Genomic DNA, 18,547 nt, shown 5'->3' on the forward strand with positions numbered 1-18,547 from the left:
CACAGGGCAGTCTGGCTCCCTTCTACCAATCCCCATGACTCACAGTACCTTTCCGGGGTCGCTGTCATCTCCACCTCACGTTAGACTCATCTACAGATTTGTCTCAGTTCTCCCCTAAGTGCCCATGGGCACGGGCCAGGTCTTACTCAACCTCCCACCCCCCACCACCTGGCAGAGTCCCTGGCACAGAGAGGGCAGTTAAATATTTGCTCAATTACACATCTGTGTCCCCTTCCCCCACACATAGCAGCCTTGTATATAAACTGACTATTATTAATTGAGTGATTGTCTCAAAAGGCCTCCCTCCTTACCAAAAAGGGACTCCTAAGCCATCAGGTGAGCCAAACACTGGCCCAGACAGTGGAGTTAGAATGGCCACAGTGCTGCGCTGCATGGAGAAGGAGCTAAGGCTCTCTTCCCTTTCCATAGTTACTCAACAGTCACTTTGAAATCCTGCTAAACCCAGAAAAGGGCGCAGTGAACCGAGAAGTGGCTGGGCCTCTCAACTGCCCGGTGGAGACAGCCGCCTGCCTCTACGACCTGGGACTTCCCAAGGAGTCTTCTCTCCACACCGGCTGGGTGGGGCCGTGCGCTCACCCTGCCCCCCACCTCAGGACAGCCGGCAAGCTAGTGCTGGGGGTGCTGCGTCTCAGTTTGAAACAGCGGGGCTTCCCTGGAGGAGGGTGCCGCAGTCCTGTCTCCAGTGCGTGGCCCCAGAACAGGATGGGGTGAGGACCCCAGCACAGGGAAGCGGGTGCGGGGAGTGGAGAATAGAAAACTCCGATCTGGCTCAAACAGGAAAGATGCAATCGCCCAGGCCTGGTCGTAACGGCAGAGCTAGCTGCCCCCGCACCCCGCCCGGACGGGATAGCCCCTGGGTGCAGTGGAATCAGGTGCACGCCTGGGCGGCCCCGACGGCTGCTGCATTCCGGGCCTCCCTCTCCCCCGGGAACAGAAGTCGGAGGTCGAGGACTGGAGCAGGGGCTGGGGATGGCCCTTCCTGCCTCGCGCCCGGGTCCCCGCCAGGTCCCCCTTGTCCGGGCAGCCGCCGCACCTCCCCCGGGCCCTCCCCGACCAGCCTGACGGCAGCGGGCGAATAAGGAAGTCGGCCGCGGAGGCGGAAACCGGGCCGGGTGCAAGGTCTGCAGCGGGACGGTCCGACTCTGACTCAGGAGGACGCCCTGACAGCTGCCAAACGGTGCCCGCTGCCCGTTACCTCCGTGCCTCAGACGCCAGGAACTTTCAAGGGAACGGCTGCCCCGGGCTCCCAACCCGTGAGGCTGCGTCCCAGGGGCCGCGGCTCCCGGAAGGGGTTAAAAAGTTTGCCCGAGTCGGGCCTGGGCGAGGCGAGGGCGGGGCGCGTGCCCCAGCGGCTGGGGGAGGTCGGCTCCGGTGCCCAGTCCCGGGACCGCGCCGGGGGACACGGGGGGCGCGGGGAGCGCCGGGTCCCGAGGCCGCCCCTGCACCCCGAGGCCTCGCTGCCGCCGGCGCCCTCCCCGAGGGCCCGCCCGGGGGTCCCAGTCCCCCTGGGAAGGATGCGGTGCCGGGCCCTGAGCCGCCGGCGTTCGCGCCCACCCGCGAGGGTGGCGGGCCGCACTGAGCCCAAGAACCACAAGTCGGCCTGGCGGCAGCGCTTCTCGCCCCCGCCCGCCCGCCGCCGCCTGCCCGGGGCGGGACCGCGGTGGGGCTCGCTCACCTGAACCTGGATCTGCCCCGGGAACAGGCGCTGCTTCTCCCGAAAGGACTTTCTTGAGCGCTCAGGCGGTGGCCGGGTGGGGCGAGCGCACGAGGCGGGAGCTGCAGCAGGTCAGCCTTGCTCAGCCTTCCGTGCCCTGCCCAGGAACCGCGGTGATCTGCGCGCCTCACCGCACCCAGCTCGGCTCCTCGCCGCCTTCCCGCCCCGCCCTCGGAGCCGCGGGCCCATTCCCAGCCGGGAGCCGGCTCCGGGGCGGAGCCTGGGGAACAATCCCGCCCCCCTTCCTGCTTCACCCACTGCAGGCCGCGCCTGGCCTTGATGGGCAGACATATTGGCCTGTGGAAAGGGGGGTGGGCGGAGCCTCTGCGGCCAGATGGGTGGGGATTCATCCTCCTCTTTCGCCCCCACCTCCACCCGCTCCACCTTCCCCCGCGCTTCCTAGGCGGGAGCCCCGCCCTCTAGGGCGGGTCCAACGGACAGCCAGGTTCTAGGACAAGGATTGACACAGGGGGAATCCAATCAGGAGGCGGCGACTCGGGGCGCGGAGGGCTCCGGGCCGGGGTTTTGGTGCCTTGCCTGGGCCGGGGCGAGGCCCGGCGGGAGCCGACTGGGAAGGTCTGGGGCTCTGACACCCCGCCCCGCGAGCTGTGCTCTCAGTCTCATGTCATCCCACCAGAAGGACAGCTATTAAGTACCATATATGGGAAAAATGCTATTTTACATAATTATGATCCCTGTGGGGGCGGCAATGGACTCAGCCCTGGATTCCATTGTGGGCGTCTTGAGTTCGATTCCTGACCCTGCCTTTTTAGAGTCCGCACGTTGCTGCCTTTCAGCCTCCAAACCTTTCCTCTGGCCGTTCTCTCTGCCTGGAATACCCTTCCGAGCCTTTCTTCACCTCCATGTCATTAACTCGCATACATCCTTTCAGGTACTTGTTACAAATTGCACTTTTTTTTGGTTACTGTCCACTACAAGAGGATAAAAAATGTTTTCATTTTTTAAATGAAAAATCTTTTGATCCATTTGGAATTTATTTTGGGGGTAAGGAAGAAACCTAACATAGTTTTTGTAATAGCCACTTGTCCAAACACTATTTTCTCCACCGATTTTAGTTGGCACCTTCATCACCTATTGAACTATTTTATACTTGAAGCTGTTTCTGACTTGTATACATTGATCTTTCTGTGTGCACCTGTGCCAATCCCACAATGCTTTAATGAAGATACCTTTATAATACATTCTATATCTATGAGGGCAGATTTCTCATCATTACTGTTTCTTACTGGAATGTGCTTGCTATCATGACTATTCTTCCAAATTAACTTCAGAAAAAAACTATGTTCTAAAGGCAAAAGAAAGCTGGGAAAAAAAGATTTTGCAACTCTGTGACAAAGAATTACTATCAGCAATATATAAAGATCTCTTCCCAGTTGATAAGAAAAACCTCGGCTAGGCGCGTGGCTCATGCCTGTAATCCCAACACTTTGCGAGGCCGCGGCGGGCAGATCACCTGAGGTTGGGAGTTCAAGGCCAGCCTGACCAACATGGAGAAACCCCCTCTCTACTAAAACTACAAAATAATTAGCCAGGCATGGTGGCCCATGCTTGTAATCCCAGTTACTCAGGAGGCTGAGGCAGGAGAATCGCTAGAACCCTGGAGGCGGAGGTTGCAGTGAGCAGAGATCGCGCCATTGCACTCCAGCCTGGGCAACAAGAGCGAAACTCTGTCTCAAAAAGAAAAAGAAAAACCTCAAAGACTCCAAAATAAAAATGGCCAAAAACAGGAACAGGTGATTTTAAAGAAGAATTATAAATGGCCAATAATTATTTTTAAAAAGCCGTAAGAAATGCAAACAAAACAACATAAAATGCCATTTTCACCTAATTCAAAAAAAATGCTCAATATTGGTCAGGTTTATAGATACAGATGAGAAAGTAAATTGATCAATTCTATCTGAAAATTCATGCTAAAAGACATTAGAAAAGTACACAGATATGAACTTTAGAGTTCTTTGCAACATTGTTTATAGTCCCTAATTGTTAGAAATAAATGTACAATATATTACAAGATTTAATACATTGTGATATAGTCATATGTCGAAAAGTACAAAAAAAGTCATTAAAATTTTTAAGTAGATTTGTATTTGCTGATTGAAAATATACTAAGTGGCCAGACGCAGTGGCTCATGCCTGTAGTCCCAGCACTTTGGGAGGTTGAGGTGGGAGGATTGCTTGAGCCCAGGAGTTCAAGACCAGCCTGGGTAACATGGCAAAATCCCATCTCTACAAAAATACAAAAACTAGACGGGCATGGTGGCGCAAATCTGTATTCCTAGCTAACCAGGAGGCTTAGTTGGGAGGATTGCTTGAGCCTGGGAGGTTGAGACTACAGTGAGCCTTGATTGTGCCACTGCACTCCAGCCTAGGCAACAGAGTAAGACCTTGTCTCAAAAAGGAAAAGAAAAGGAAAATACACTAAGTGAGGAAGAGCAAATTTATAGAGTGCTGTTGCAACATGATTTTGTCCTGGTGTGGTCGCTCACGCCTGTAATCCCAGCACTTTGGGAGGCCAAGGCAGTTGGACTGCTTGAGCTCAGGAGTTGAAGACCAGCCTAGGCAACATAGCAAGACCTCATCTCTACTAAAAAAAAAAAAAAAAAAATATATATATATATATATATATATATATATGTATATACACACACACACTTAGTTGGGCATGGTAGTACTTGCCTGCAGTCCTAGCTACTCAGGAGGCTGAGGTGGGAGGATTGCTTGAGCCCAGGAGTTTGAGGCTGCAATGAGCTGTGAGCATGCCACTGCACTCCAGCCTGGTCAACAGAGCAAGACCCTGTTTCTGGAAAAAAATAAAAATAACAAAGAAGAAGAAAGAAAAAATACAAAAATTGAAAGACTCATTTCATGCCAGGCGTGGTGGCTCACGCCTGTTATCCCAGCACTTTGGGAGGCTGAGACGGGTGGATCACCTGAGGTCAGGAGTTCGAGACCAGCCTGGCCAACATGGCGAAACCCCATCTCTACTAAAAATACAAAAGTTAGCTGGACGTGGTGGCATGCACCAGTTATACCAGCTACTCAGGAGGCTGAGGCAGGAGAATTGCTTGAACCCAGGAAGCGGAGGTTGCAGTGAGCTGAGATCGTGCCTCTGTATTCCAGCCTAGGCAACAGAGTGAGACTTCATCTAAAAAAAAATTAAAAAAATAAAAAGACTCATGTTGATGTCACCACTACCTTTTTTTCTGAGACAGAATCTCTCTCTGTCACCCAGGCTGGAGTGCAGTGGCGCAATCTTGGCTCACTGCAACCTCTGCCTCCCAGATTCAAGCAATTCTCCTGCCTCAGCCTCCCAAGTAGCTGGGATTACAGGCATGTGCCACCATGCCCGGCTAATTTTTTTTGTATTTTTAGTAGAGACGAGGTTTCACCATATTGGCCGGGCTGGTCTCGAACTCCTGACCTTGTGATCCACCCGCCTCAAACTCCCGAAGTGCTGGGATTACAGGTGTGAGCCACCACCAGATGTCACCACTTCTAAAACATCTTTCCTGACTCTCAAGACCAGTTAGGAACTCCTCTGTGCTCCATTCTCTTGTATCTATTCTCTCATTGTACTTACACACGGAGTTTTAATCGTTCATTTACTTTCTGCTTTTCCTGCCCAGGCTGGAAGCTGCCTGTGGACAGTCAGAGACTGAGCCCTATTTGTCTCTCTGAGCCCAGAACTAGCACAAGGCCTGACATAAAATGGCCTTTAGTGAATGCTTAAGCAGGACTCAGAGAGCCTGTTTCCTTATCTGCAAAATGAGTGTGATCACTGGGCCTGGCCTGGTCCACAGGACTGTTGGGAGGAACACAGGAGACTATGGACCTGAAAGTGTTTTATAAACCACTAAGCAATGCGCACTTACAACAGAGCGTTATTGGTAATGATCATTTCCATTTTCCTCATGCCCCCGGCCTCTGAGCATCACCCTCTCCAGGGAAAACTTAAGGTCACTAAGAAGACAAAAGGCCTCCATCAGGCAGGCCCTGAATTCTTTCCTCCCCATCCCCTAGGCTACATGGGTCCTTTAGCTAAGGTAGCCCTCTCACTTGCATAAAGCCTAACCCCTTTTCCAGCCTCTAAGAACCTACACCCTTAATAGTTTCTACTCCTGTAGATTTTGAAAAACATTTCTGGCCGGGAGCGGTGGCTCACGCCTGTAATCCCAGCACTTTGGGAGACTGAGGCGGGTGAATCACAAGGTCAAGAGATCGAGACCATCCTGGCTAACATGGTGAAACCCCGTCTCTACTAAAAAATACAAAAAATTAGCCGGGCATGGTGGCACGCGCCTGTAGTCTCAGCTACTCGGGAGGCTGAGGCAGGAGAATGGTATGAACCCAGGAGGCGGAGCTTGCAGTGAGCCGAGATCACACCACTGCACTCCAGCCTGGGCGACACAGCGAGACTCCGTCTCAAAAAAAAAAAAAAAAAAAGAAAAATATTTCTTCATTTTGTCTGAGTATTAATACTACGTTCAGTGTGGAATATACAAAAAAAAAAAAAAAAGAAAAGAAAAGAAAAATCACCCATAACTTTAGAACCCCATCACAGCTACTATTAACAAGCCTTCTATGCCAGGCGCGGTGGCTCACACCTGTAATCCCAGCACTTTGGGAGGCAGAGGCGGGTGGATCACTTGAGGTCAGGAGTTCGAGACCAGCCTGGCCAACATGGCGAAACCCCGTCTCTACTAAAAATAGAAAAATTAGCCAGGCATGGTGACATGTGCCTGTAATCCCAGCTACCAGGGAGGCTGAGGCCAGAGAATCACTTGAACCCAGGAGGCGGAGGTTGCAGTGAGCCGAGATAGTGCCACTGCACTCCAGCCTGGGCAACAGAGCAAGACTCTCTCTCTCAAAAAAAAAAAAAAACTCGTTATTTCCTTCAAATCTTTACACAGCTGGGCGCAGTGGCTCACACCTATAATCCCAGCACTTCGGGAGGCCGAGGCCAGCGGATCATGAGGTCAGGAGTTCAAGACCAGCCTGGCCAACATGGTGAAACCCTGTCTCTACTAAAAATACAAAAATTAGCCAGGTGTGGTGACGCACACCAGTAATCCCAGCTACTCAGGAGGCTGAGGCAGGAGAATCACTTCAACCCAGGAGGCGGGAGTTACAGTGAGCCAAGATCATGCCATTGCACTCCAGCCTGGGTGACAGAGTGAGACTCTGTCTCAAAAAAAAATAATAAAATAAAATGAAATAGAGAGATCTACATGTACATGGTCACCTGATTTATTATAATAGTGTCACTGCAAACAAGTCAGGGTAGAATGGCCTTTTGAATAAATGGTAGTAGGTCAATTACATACCCACATGGGGAAACATGAATCGTGACCCGACCACACCGTTAATGAACATAGTTTAGGATGGATCAGAGACCTAAATGTAAAAACAATAAAACATCTAAAAGAAAGCATAGGAGAGTATCGGCCGGGCGTGTGGCTCACGCCTGTAATCCCAGCACTTTGAGAGGCCGAGGCGGGCGGACCACCTGAGGTCAGGAATTCGAGACCAACCTGACCAATATGATGAAACCCCGTCTCTACCAAAACACAAAAATTAGCCAGGCATGGTGGCATGCGCCTGTAATCCCAACTACTCGGGAGGCTGAGGCAGGAGAATCGTTTAAACCCAGGAGGCAGAGGTTGCAGTGAGCCGAGATCGCACCATTGCACTCCAGCCTGGGCAACAAGAGCAAAATTCCGTCTCAAAAAAAAAAAAAAAAAAAAAAAAAGCATAGGAGAATATCTTCATGACCTTGAAGTAGAACAAAATTTCTTAAGACACACAAAAAAGTATAAGCCATAAGAGATGGATGATTATTAAATTGAACCTCATTATTATTCATAACTTCTGTTCATCAAAAGACACAGTTAAAAGAGTGAAAAATCAAACCATACACTGGTAGAAAATATTTACAATACATATATCTAACAAAGAATATGTACCCAGAAGTTACCAAGAACATCTACATTAAGAAAAAAGGGGCCAGGTGCGGTGGCTCACGCCTGTAATACCAGCACTTTGGGAGGCGGAGGTGGGCGGATTGACTGAGCTCAGGAGTTCGAGACCAATCTGAGCAACACAGTGAAACCCCATCTCTACTAAAATACAAAAAATTAGGCCGGGCGCGGTGGCTCACGCTTGTAATCCCAGCACTTTGGGAGGCCGAGGCGGGCGGATCACGAGGTCAGGAGATCGAGACCACGGTGAAACCCCGTCTCTACTAAAAATACAAAAAAATTAGCCGGGCGTGGTGGCGGGCGCCTGTAATCCCAGCTACTCGGGAGGCTGAGGCAGGAGAATCGCTTGAACCGGGGAGGCAGAGGTTGCAGTGAGCCAAGATCTCGCCACTGCACTCCAGCCTGGGCTACAGAGCGAGACTCTGTCTCAAAAAAAAAAAAAAAAAGAAGAAGAAGAAAAAGAAAAAAGGGCAGGGTGCGGTGGCTCATGCTTGTAATCCCAGTATTTTGGGAGGCCAGGGGTGGGGGAATCACTTGAGTCCAGGAGACCAGCCCAGGAAACATGGCAAAATCCTGTCTCTACAAAAAAGTACAAAAATTACCCAGGCAGAGTGGTGCACGGCTGTAGTTTCAGCTACTCGGGAGGCTGAGGTAGAAGGATCACTTGAGCCCAGGAGGTCAAGGCTGCGGTGAGCTCCGTGTCGCCCAGGCTGGAGTTGCAGTGGCCTGATCACAGCTCACTCTTGCTGCAGCCTCAACCTCCTGGACTCAAGCAATCTCCCACCTCAGCATCTCGAGTAGCTGGGACTACGGGCACTCACTACCTTGCCCCAGTAATTTTTTTTCTTTTTTTTCTTGTTTTGTTTGTTCCTTTGTTTCTTTTTCTTTTTTCCCCCCAGTACTGACCTTGCAGAGCAGGGCTACCCTATAGGCAGTGTGCCCAGAGTAGCACCTGGCCAATTTTTGTATTTTATTGTAGAGATGGGAGGAGGTCTCATTTTTTTGCCCAGGCTGGTCTTGAACTCCTGTGCTTAAGCCATCCTTCCACCTCGGCCCTCCAAAATGCTGGGGATTACAGGCATAAGCCACCACGCCTGGCTGTATTGCCTATTAAAGTAAATCCATTTTTAATACGAAAAATTATGCTATAAATTCAAATATAGATACAAAAGAATACATGCTCATTTTAAAAGTTAGAAAATATAAAAAAGAATAACAAAACACCTTCGTTACCTGTAGTTCTACTCTCAAGTTCAAGATTCTTGGCATGTTTCCCTATTGTTTAACTGCCTTCTCCTTAAATCCAGCACACAGTGTCTAGCCGGGCTCCCACCATCCTGGTTCTTGCCAAACCTGTCTGCATGCCTGACTTCCTGCTCCGCTCAGGTTTCCAGCCTCTCTCTGTCAACCACATTCATGCGCAGTCCTTCTCCTCCCTCTTCCCTGGCTCCCAGGACCCATCACTCCTCCCCACCATCTTACCCAGCCATCCTCTCATCCCCAGCACTCTTGTCCCACTCTGATACTTGCCCTCCTTTCCTCCCCTCCACACCATGACCTTAGCTTCTCAACAAGGCCCTCCACCACTGTCTCTTCCAACTGCCACCTGTATCTTCTGCATCCTCAGTTAATGGTCCTGAAGCCCAGCTGTAAGCTTATCAGCTCGGCACAAACTTACAGAGTTGTTGTTGTTTTTTTGTTTTTTGTTTTTTGTTTTTTTTTGAGATGAGTTTCACTCTTGTCACCCAGGCTGGAGTCCAATGGTGTGGATAGACAATCTACAGTCTCTGCTCTGAAGACATCCATGCAGGTACTAACAGGTCACCTGGTAAATCCTGCGAAGGCTTCAGCACAGGGTGCTGTTGGGGAAAGAGGGGGTGGGCTGTGTAGGGTAAGGGGGAATAGCAGCTCATTCTAGACAGGAAAAACTGGGTGCATAGCCCAGAGGGGAGAAGACAGTCTGTGCACAAGCTCAGCTCACTCAGCTCACTGCAACCTCCGCCTCCTGGGTTCAAGCGATTCTCCTGCCTCAGACTCCCAAGTAGCTGGGATTACAGGCATGAGCCACCACACCCTGCTAATTTTTGGATTTTTAGTAGAGATGGGGTTTCTCCATGTTGGTCAGGCTGGTCTCAAACTCCCACCCTCAGGTGATCTACCCACCTCGGCCTCCCAAAGGGCTAGGATTACAGGTGTGAGCCACTGCGCCTGGCCACGGAGTTCTTATATCCCAGGCATGGTGCTAAGGGTTTGTCATACACATTGTCTTATTAAAGCCCTTAGTATCCACAGGGTGTTGGTTTCACGATGCCCCTGCCCCCCACTGAGGATACCAAAATTCACAGATGCTCAAGTCCCTTGGATAAAACGACAGTATTTGCTAAATAACCTACGTAACCATCCTTCCATATACTTTAAATCATCTCTAGATTACTTATAATCCCTAATACACCGTAGAATGTAAATGCTAGGTAGTTATTAAACTGTTTTGGCATTTTCTTAACCACAATCAGAGGTTTTTTTATTTGTGTTATTATTACTATTATTTGAGATGCAGTCTTGATCTGTGGCCCAGGCTGGAGTGCAGTGATGCAATCCCAGCTCACTGCAACCTCTGCCTCCCGGGTTCAAGCGATTTTTCTACCTCAGCTGGGATTCTCCTACCTAGTAGCTGGGATTACAAGCACGTGCCACCACACCTGGCTAACTTTTGTATTTTTAGTAGAGACGGGGTTTTGCCATGTTGGCCAGGCTGGTCTTGAACTCCTGACCTCAGGAGGCAGAGGTTGCAATGAGAGATCATGCCACTGCACTCCAGCCTGGGCAACAGAGTGAGAGACTCCATCTCAAATAATTAATTAATTAATTAAAATAAAATAAGGTTGATGATAATCCCTACAAAACTGGGTTGTTGTGAAAATTAGACTTAACTAAATGTCAAGCACCAACAACAGGGCCAGCACAGAGTAAGTGCCAAGTGGTATTTGCTATGATGATGTCATGATGATTATGCATCTTCCTATCTTATCTCCTCTCAGAGGTTCATTTTTCATTCCCCAAATATTTCCTGAGGGCTTGTGATTTGCCAGATCCTGTACCAGGTGCTGGAACTTGGTGATAGACAATCCACAGTCTCTGCTCTGAAGACATCCATGCAGGTACTAACGGGTCAGCCTGGTAAATCCTGCGAAGGCTTCAGCACAGGGTGTTGTTGGGGAAAGAGGGGGTGGGCTGTGTAGGGTAAGGGGGAATAGCAGCTCATTCTAGACAGGAAAAACTGGGTGCGTAGCCCAAAGGGGAGAAGACAGTCTGTGCACAAGCTCAGTGTAAGGGGAGGGAATGTCAAGAAGGCAGCAGGAGTTAGAAGGGGCAAGGCTCTGCAGCAGATATGCGGTCCTGGGACCCTCAGCATCACAGCAGCAACCTCACCTGAAGCCTTTAGAAATGCAGTCTCAGCTGGGCGCGGTGGCTCACGCCTGTAATCCCAGCACTTTAGGAGGCCGAGGCAGGCGGATCACGAGGTCAGGAGTTTGAGACCAGCCTGGCCAATATGGTGAAACCCTGTCTCTACTAAAAATACAAAAAAACTAGCTGGGTGTGGTGGCGGGCACCTGTAGTCCCAGCTGCTTGGGAGGCTGAGGCAGGAGAATGGAGTGAAACTGGGAGGCGGAGCTTGCAGTAAGCCAAGATAGCGCCACTGCACTCCAGCCTGGGCGACAGAGTGAGACTCTGTCTCAAAAAAAAAAAAAAAAATTATCCAGGCATGGTGGTGTCACATGCCTGTAGTTCCAGCTACTCAGAAAGCTGAGGTGGAAGGATCACCTGAGCCTGAGAGATTGAGGCTGCAGTGAGCCATGATCAGGCCACTGCACAGTCTCAAAAAAAAAAAGAAAGAAAAGAAATGCAGAGTCTGAAGATCCAGCCCAGACCCACTGAATCTGAATCTGCATGTTAACAAGCCCCCAGGTGGCTGGCATCATATTAAAGTGTGCAAAGCACTGGCTTAATCAGAAAGTGTCTTGTGGTTGTGCTGAGGAGTTTTTAATCCATCAGACATCAGAATCTCTAGGAAGGTTTTTTTTTTAAATTATTTTAAGAGACAGGGTCCCACTCCGTCGCCCAGGCTGGAGTGCAGTGGCGCAATCATAGTGCACTGCAACCTTAAATTCCTGGGCTCAAGGAATCTTCCCACCTCAGCCTCCCAGGAAGCTAAGACTACAGGCACATGCCATCATACCCAGCTCATTGTTTTATTTTTTTGTAGAGAATGGGTCTTGTTTTGTTGCCTGGTCTGGTCTCAAACTCCTGGGCTCAAGCAGTCCCTCTCCCTCAGCCTCCTAAAGTGCTGGGATTACACACATGAGCCACCGTGCCCAACCACCTAGGGAGATTTTAATTAAACCAGTACCTCAGGTGGTGAGTCCTGAACACCCACATTTCATACCATTCATTCAGCAAATGATCACTGAGCACCAGCTCTGTGCCCTCCATCTGAAGGACCACACCTCCTCCTTCCCTGCATCGGTGCTCAGGGCCCCCTCTCTAGTGTGCACTCAACAAACATTCCAGGAATCTGATGCAATGGTTCCTGTGCCTAATTCGCAACATTGTCCATCTAGGGCTCACCCTGGTCTGCGTACCATTAACACTTCCCCACTGCCCCTTGAGTCTTTGAGTGTGGTAACTCCTTCCAGAGGCCTCTCTGGATCCTCCGGCCTGGCATGGATGTTCTCCTCTGTGCTCCCATTGTACTTGGGGTTGCTTCTGTTTTATGTTTTTTTGAGACACGCTGTCACTTTCTTGCCCAGACTGGAGTGTAGTCACGTGATCTTGGCTCACTGGAGCCTTAACCTCCCAGGTTCAAGTGATCCTCCTGCCTCAGCCTCCCAGGTAGCTGGGACTATAGACACGTGCTGTACAGCCAGCTAATTTATTTTTCATAGAGACGGGGTCTTTCTATATGGCCCATGCTGATCTCAAACTCTTAGCCTCAAACAATCTTCCCACCTCAGCCTCCAAAAGTGCTTGGATTAGAGTCAAGAGCCACCCCACCTGGCCTTAGGGCTGCCTCTGTCATAGCATTCTCATGCTGTCAGCTTGCCTACCCCTGGACAAGGAGGTCATGAGCTTCCTAAAGACAGACGAGTGCTTTATGCTTATATACCAAGTACATGGCACGGAACCTAGCACTCTGCAAGACCCTCAATAAATGTCCATGGCATGAATAAACAAATAAGCTACTAAATTGAAATAAGAATCCATGTGGGCTGGGCACGGTGGCTCATGCCTGTAATCCCAGCACTTTGGGACGCCTAGGCAGGCAGATCGTTTGATCCCTAGTAGCTGGGACTACAGGTGCCCACCACCACACCCGGCTAATTTTTTGTATTTTTTAGTAGAGACGGGCTTTCACTGTGTTAGCCAGGATGGTCTCGATCTCCTGACCTCGTGATCTGCCTGCCTTGGCCTCCTGAGCGCCGGGATTAGAGGTGGGAGCCACCGCACCCAGCCCATGCTTCTGTTTTTTTAAACAGCGTTATTGGGATAAAATTCACACACCTTACAACTCAGTTGTTTTTAGTATATTCACAGAGCTGTGCAACCATGACCAGTAATTCCTGAACATTTTCATCACCCTAAAGAAACTCCATATCCATGAACAGTCACTTCCTGTTTTCCCCCAACCTCCTCCCCCAGCCCTAGGCAACCACTAATCTACCTTCTTGACTCTATAGATTTGCCTATTGTGGACATTCCATATAAATGGAATATATACATACATTATATTCCATATAAATGGAATATATACCACCATACAATATGTGGTCTTTTGTGTCTGGCTTCTTTGATCTAGCATGATGATTTCAGGGTTCATCTGTGGCATAGCATCTATCAGTATTTCATTCCTTTCTATTGCCGAATGCCATTTCATTGTATGGATAAGCTACATTTCATTGATTAATTCATCAGATAATAACGAACCTTCCCGCAGGTGTACAGCATTTGGCTTTTGCGATAGCATTTTCCTGCCACCTCGCTTCATCTTGATGTTTACTGTTTGAGGAGGGTTGTGTTTAGCCCCATTTTGCAGATGAGTGAACCAAGGCCAGAGTGAGCCGTTGTGACTTGCCACAGAGATCACAGGCTATTAAATGGCAGAGTCATAACTCGAAGCCCTTTTCTCTGTGCCATTCTGCCTCCCTCCCCAATCCAACTCATGCCACATGTCTCTTTTCCCTTCATACACCTATTCTTCATGGTGTCCACAGTGCCCTATGGCCACCTGGACTTGGATACACAGAGGTTTGGGTGTGTGCTCTGGGAGGGTGTCAAGCCCTTATCTGATCTGGATTTCTAGGCCAAAGGTCAGCCTTCCTTCCAGCCTGAGTGCATGCAGGTCACTTCTGGGTCCCAGATGTGGGTGGGTGGGATATAGCCAAGAGGAACCCCACAGCTCAGGAATCCATCAGACCTCACCATCCACTCTGCAGCAAAGGGACCTCTCCCACCTGCCCCAGTGCCACCCAGCTCTTCCCATCGCCACTTCCTTCTGCTTGACCCTTCTTGCCACACCCTTTCCTCTCCAACCACAGAGAACTTTAAACACACTTCTTTTTTTTTTTTTTTTTTTTTGAGGCAGAGTCTCGCTCTATCGCCCAGGCTGGAGTGCAGTGGCGCAATCTCGGCTCACTGCAAGCTCCGCCTCCCGGGTTCACGCCATTCTCCTGCCTCAGCCTCTCTGAGTAGCTGGGACTACAGGCGCCCGCCACCACGCCCGGCTAATTTTTTTCGTATTTTTAGTAGAGGCAGGGTTTCACTGTGGTCTCGATCTCCTGACCTCGTGATCCGCCCACCTCGGCCTCCCAAAGTGCTGGCATTACAAGCGTGAGCCACCGCGCCCGGCCTAAAACACACTTCTTTTATGGCATTTGCCATACTGGGGCACAGTGATTTTTTTATATGTCTGCTCCACCAACCTGTGAGCCGCAAACTTCAAGGGTCTCAATCATCTTCGTATCACAGGAACTGGCACTTAATAGGAACTTGGTCAGTAGTGGTGGAATGAACAGATCTTCCTGTATTTTAATAATAACATCTGCCCGTCGGGCACAGTGGCTCACACCTGTAATCCCAGCACTTTGGGAGGCCGAGGCGGGTGGATGACCTGAGGTCAGGAGTTCGAGACCAGCCTGGTCAACCTAGTGAAACCCCATCTCTACTAAAAACACAAAACTTAGCTGGGCATGGTGGCAGGTGCCTGTAATCCCAGCTACTCGGGAGGCTGAGGCAAGAGAATCACTTGAACCCAGGAGGAGGTTGCAGTGAGCTGAGATAACGCCGTTGCACTCCAGCCTGGGTGACACAGCGAGATTCCATCTCAAAATAAATAAATAAATAAAATAATAATAATAATAATGGCCGGGCGCGGTGGCTCACCCCTGTGATTCCAGCACTTTGGGAGGCCAAGGCAGGTGGATCACAAGGTCAGGAGTTCAGGACCAGCCCGGCCAAGATGGTGAAACACCGTCTCTACTAAAAATACAAAAATTAGCCAGGTGTGCTGGCAGTTGCCTGTAATCCCAGCTACTCGGGATGCTGAGGCAGAGAATTGCTTGAGCCTGGGAGGTGGAGGTTGCAGTGAGCCGAAATCATGCCACTATACTCCAGCCTGGGCAACAGAGAGAGACTCTGTCTCAAAAAAAAAAAAATAATAATAATAACATCTACCATTTATTGCATGTTTGCCATCTTACTGTGACAATAAACCCGTGATGTGATGCCTAATCTCCTCCTTATAGAAGAAGAACTGAAGACACAGAAAGGCAAAATTTATAAGTCTAAGCCATCTCAGACAATAAGAGATGGAGTAGATGACTAAAAAAAATAAATAAATAAAGCTGGGTGCTGTGGCTCACACCTGTGATCCCAGAAAGTTGGGAGGCTGAGGTGGGTGGGTCACCCGAGGTCAGGAGTCTGAGACCAGCCTGGTCAACATGGTGAAACCTCGTCTCTACTAAAAATACAAAAATTAGCTGGGCATGGTGATGCACGCCTGTAATCCCAGCTATTCAGGAGGCTGAGGCAGGAGAATCACTTGAACCCGGGAGGCGGAGCTTGCAGTGAGCCGAGATCACGCCACTGCACTCCAGCCTGGGCGACAGAGTGAGACTCCATCTCAAAAAAAAAGGAAACGTTCAAGGTACCATTAGAAGTGAAAAAAAGAAGAAAAAGGAAAAGGAGGCCAGGAGCCCAAAACTTTTCAAACTTTACTCTCCTGTGATCTCTATTATTAGATCTCACTTTAGGTCTCGAGAGAAAACTGGCTCAGAGAGGTTAAGTGATTTCCAAGGACACCTGGGGTGGGCCAGCCTCTGTTTCCAAGGGTCCAAGGAGAGACTTGCTTCAACACATCACCATCATTGCATTTTTTTTTCTCTTTTTGACATGGAGTCTTGCTCTATTGCCCAGGCTGGAGTGCAATGGCGTGTTCTTGGCTCACTGCAACCTCTGCCTCCCGGGTTTAAGCAATTCTCCTGCCTCAGCCTCCTGAGTAGCTGGGATTACAGGCGCATGCCACCACACCTGGCTAATTTTTTTTTTTTTTTTTTTTTTTTGGAGATGGAGTCTTGCTCTGTCACCCAGGCTGGAGGGCAGTGGCGCCATCTCAGCTCACTGCAAGCTCTGCCTCCCTGGTTCACACCATTCTCCTGCCTCAGCCTCCCGAGTAGCTGGGACTACAGGCACCCACCACCATGCTTGGCTAATTTTTTGTATTTTTAGTAGAGACGGGGTTTCACCGTGTTAACCAGGATGGTCTCCACCTCCTGACCTCGTGATCCATCCGCCTCGGTCTCCCAAAGTGCTGGGATTACAGGCGTGAGCCACCCCGCCCAGCCACACACGGCCAATTTTTATATTTTTAGTAGAGACGGGGTTTCACCATGTTGGTCAGGCTGGTCTCAAACTCCTGACCTCGTGATCCTCCCGCCTTGGCCTCCCAAACTGCTGGGATTACAGGCGTGAGCCACTGCGCCCGGCCATCATTGCATATTTTGTTCACCTTGCATTGCTCAAGTGGGAGTTTCAGTTTCCACTGGGAAGCTTTAACAGGAAATGGGTAAATCAAAACAGTGGAGATATTGGAGCACTCATATATTGCTGGTGGGATTCTAAAAAAGTGCAGCCACTTTGGAAAGCACTGTGGCAGTTCCTGAAAATATTAAACATATAGGCCAGCTGGGCGTGGTGGCTCACACCTATAATCCCAGCACTTTGGGAGGCCGAGGTGAGTGGATCACTTGAGGTCAGGAGTTCAAGACTATCCTGGCCAACATTGTGAAACCCTGTCTCTACTAAAAATAGAAAAATTAGCCAGGTGCGGTGGTGCAACCTCAGCTACTGAGAGGCTGAGGTAGGAGGATCACCTGAACCCAGGTCACGGAGGTTGCAGTGAGCTGAGATCCTGCTGCTATACTCCAGCCTGGGTGACAGAGCGAGACTCTATCTAAAAAACAAAGAAACAAATAAACAAACAAAAAAACACTTAGAGTTACCTTATCACCTAGAAATTTTTTTTTTTTTTGAGACGGAGTTTCGTTCTTGTTGCCCAGGCTGGAGTGCGGCTCACTACAACTGCTGCCTCCTGGGTTCAAGCGATTCTCCTGCCTCAGCCTCCTGAGTAGCGCCTGCCACCACGCCCAGCTAATTTTTTGTATTTTTAGTAGAAATAAGGTTTCACTATGTTGGCCAGACTGGTCTTGAACTACTGACCTCAGGTGATCCACCCACGTTGGCCTCTCAAAGGACTGGGATTACAGGCGTGAGCCACCATGCCCCCCTGACTGTTTTTTTTTTTTTTTTTTTTCTGAGCCAGAATGGGCTCTGTCGCTCAGGCTGGAGTGCAGTGGTACAATCTTGGTTCACTGCAAACTCCGCCTCCAGGGTTCACACCATTCTCCTGCCTCAGCCTCCAGAGTAGCTGGGACTACAGGCACCCGCCACCTTGCCTGGCCATGCCCGGCTAATTTTTGTATTTTTAGTAGAGATGGGGTTTCCCCATATTGGCCAGGCTGGTCTCGAACTCCTGACCTTGTGATCCTCCCGCCTCGGCCTCCCAAAGTGGTGGGATTGCAGGCGTAAGCCACCACATGCAGCAGCGCCCAGCTAATTTTTTTTTTGTATTTTTTGTACAGACGAAGTTTCTCTATGTTGGCCAGGCTGGTCTTGAACTCTTCACCCTCCCAACGTGCTGAGATTACAGGTGTGAACCATTGCACCCTGCCTTATCACCTAGAAATTCCTACTCCTAGGTAGAAGAATCTGCCAAAGAGAGATGGAACCATATGCCCACAAAAAACTTGTATATAAATGTATATGAATGAATGTTCATAGCAGTGTTATTCATAATAGTGAAAACATAAAAAACAATGTCCATGAACTGAAGAATGGATAAACAAAATGTGTCATATCCATATAATGGAGTATTATTTGACAATAAAAAAGAATGAAGTGATTATACATGGTAATACACACATGAACCTTGAAAGCGTCATGCTAAGTGGAAGAAGTCAGGCTGGGTGCGGTGGCTCGGGCCTGTAATTCCAGCACTTTGGGAGACCAAGGCAGGCAGATCACCTGAGGTCAGGAGTTCGAGACCACCTTGGCCAACACATTGAAATCCCCTCTCTACTATAAATACAAAAATTAGCCAGGCGTGGTGGTGTGCGCCTGTAGTTCCCGCTACTCGGGAGGCTGAGGCGCTGAGCAGCACTTGAACCAGGGAGGCGGAGATTGCAGTGAGCTGAGATCGTAC

The 18,547-nt window shown here is 49.7% G+C and overlaps 1 protein-coding gene across 2 annotated transcripts in view; it reads right to left on the minus strand.

The window, feature by feature from the left end:
* Positions 1-1,952, minus strand: part of MYH9 (myosin heavy chain 9) — a 105,064-nt gene extending 103,112 nt beyond the window's left edge. The window contains exon 1 of one of the 2 annotated variants that reach the window (XM_055252930.2): positions 1,697-1,952. The gene's annotated coding sequence lies outside the window, so the exon portion shown is untranslated. The remainder of the gene's footprint in view (positions 1-1,696) is intronic. The other variant, XM_055252929.2, reaches the window with a different exon arrangement.
* Between the last annotated feature and the right edge of the window lie 16,595 nt (positions 1,953-18,547).

This window comes from Symphalangus syndactylus, chromosome 18 (assembly GCF_028878055.3).
Source record: "Symphalangus syndactylus isolate Jambi chromosome 18, NHGRI_mSymSyn1-v2.1_pri, whole genome shotgun sequence".
In the NCBI taxonomy this organism is placed as follows: domain Eukaryota; kingdom Metazoa; phylum Chordata; class Mammalia; order Primates; family Hylobatidae; genus Symphalangus; species Symphalangus syndactylus.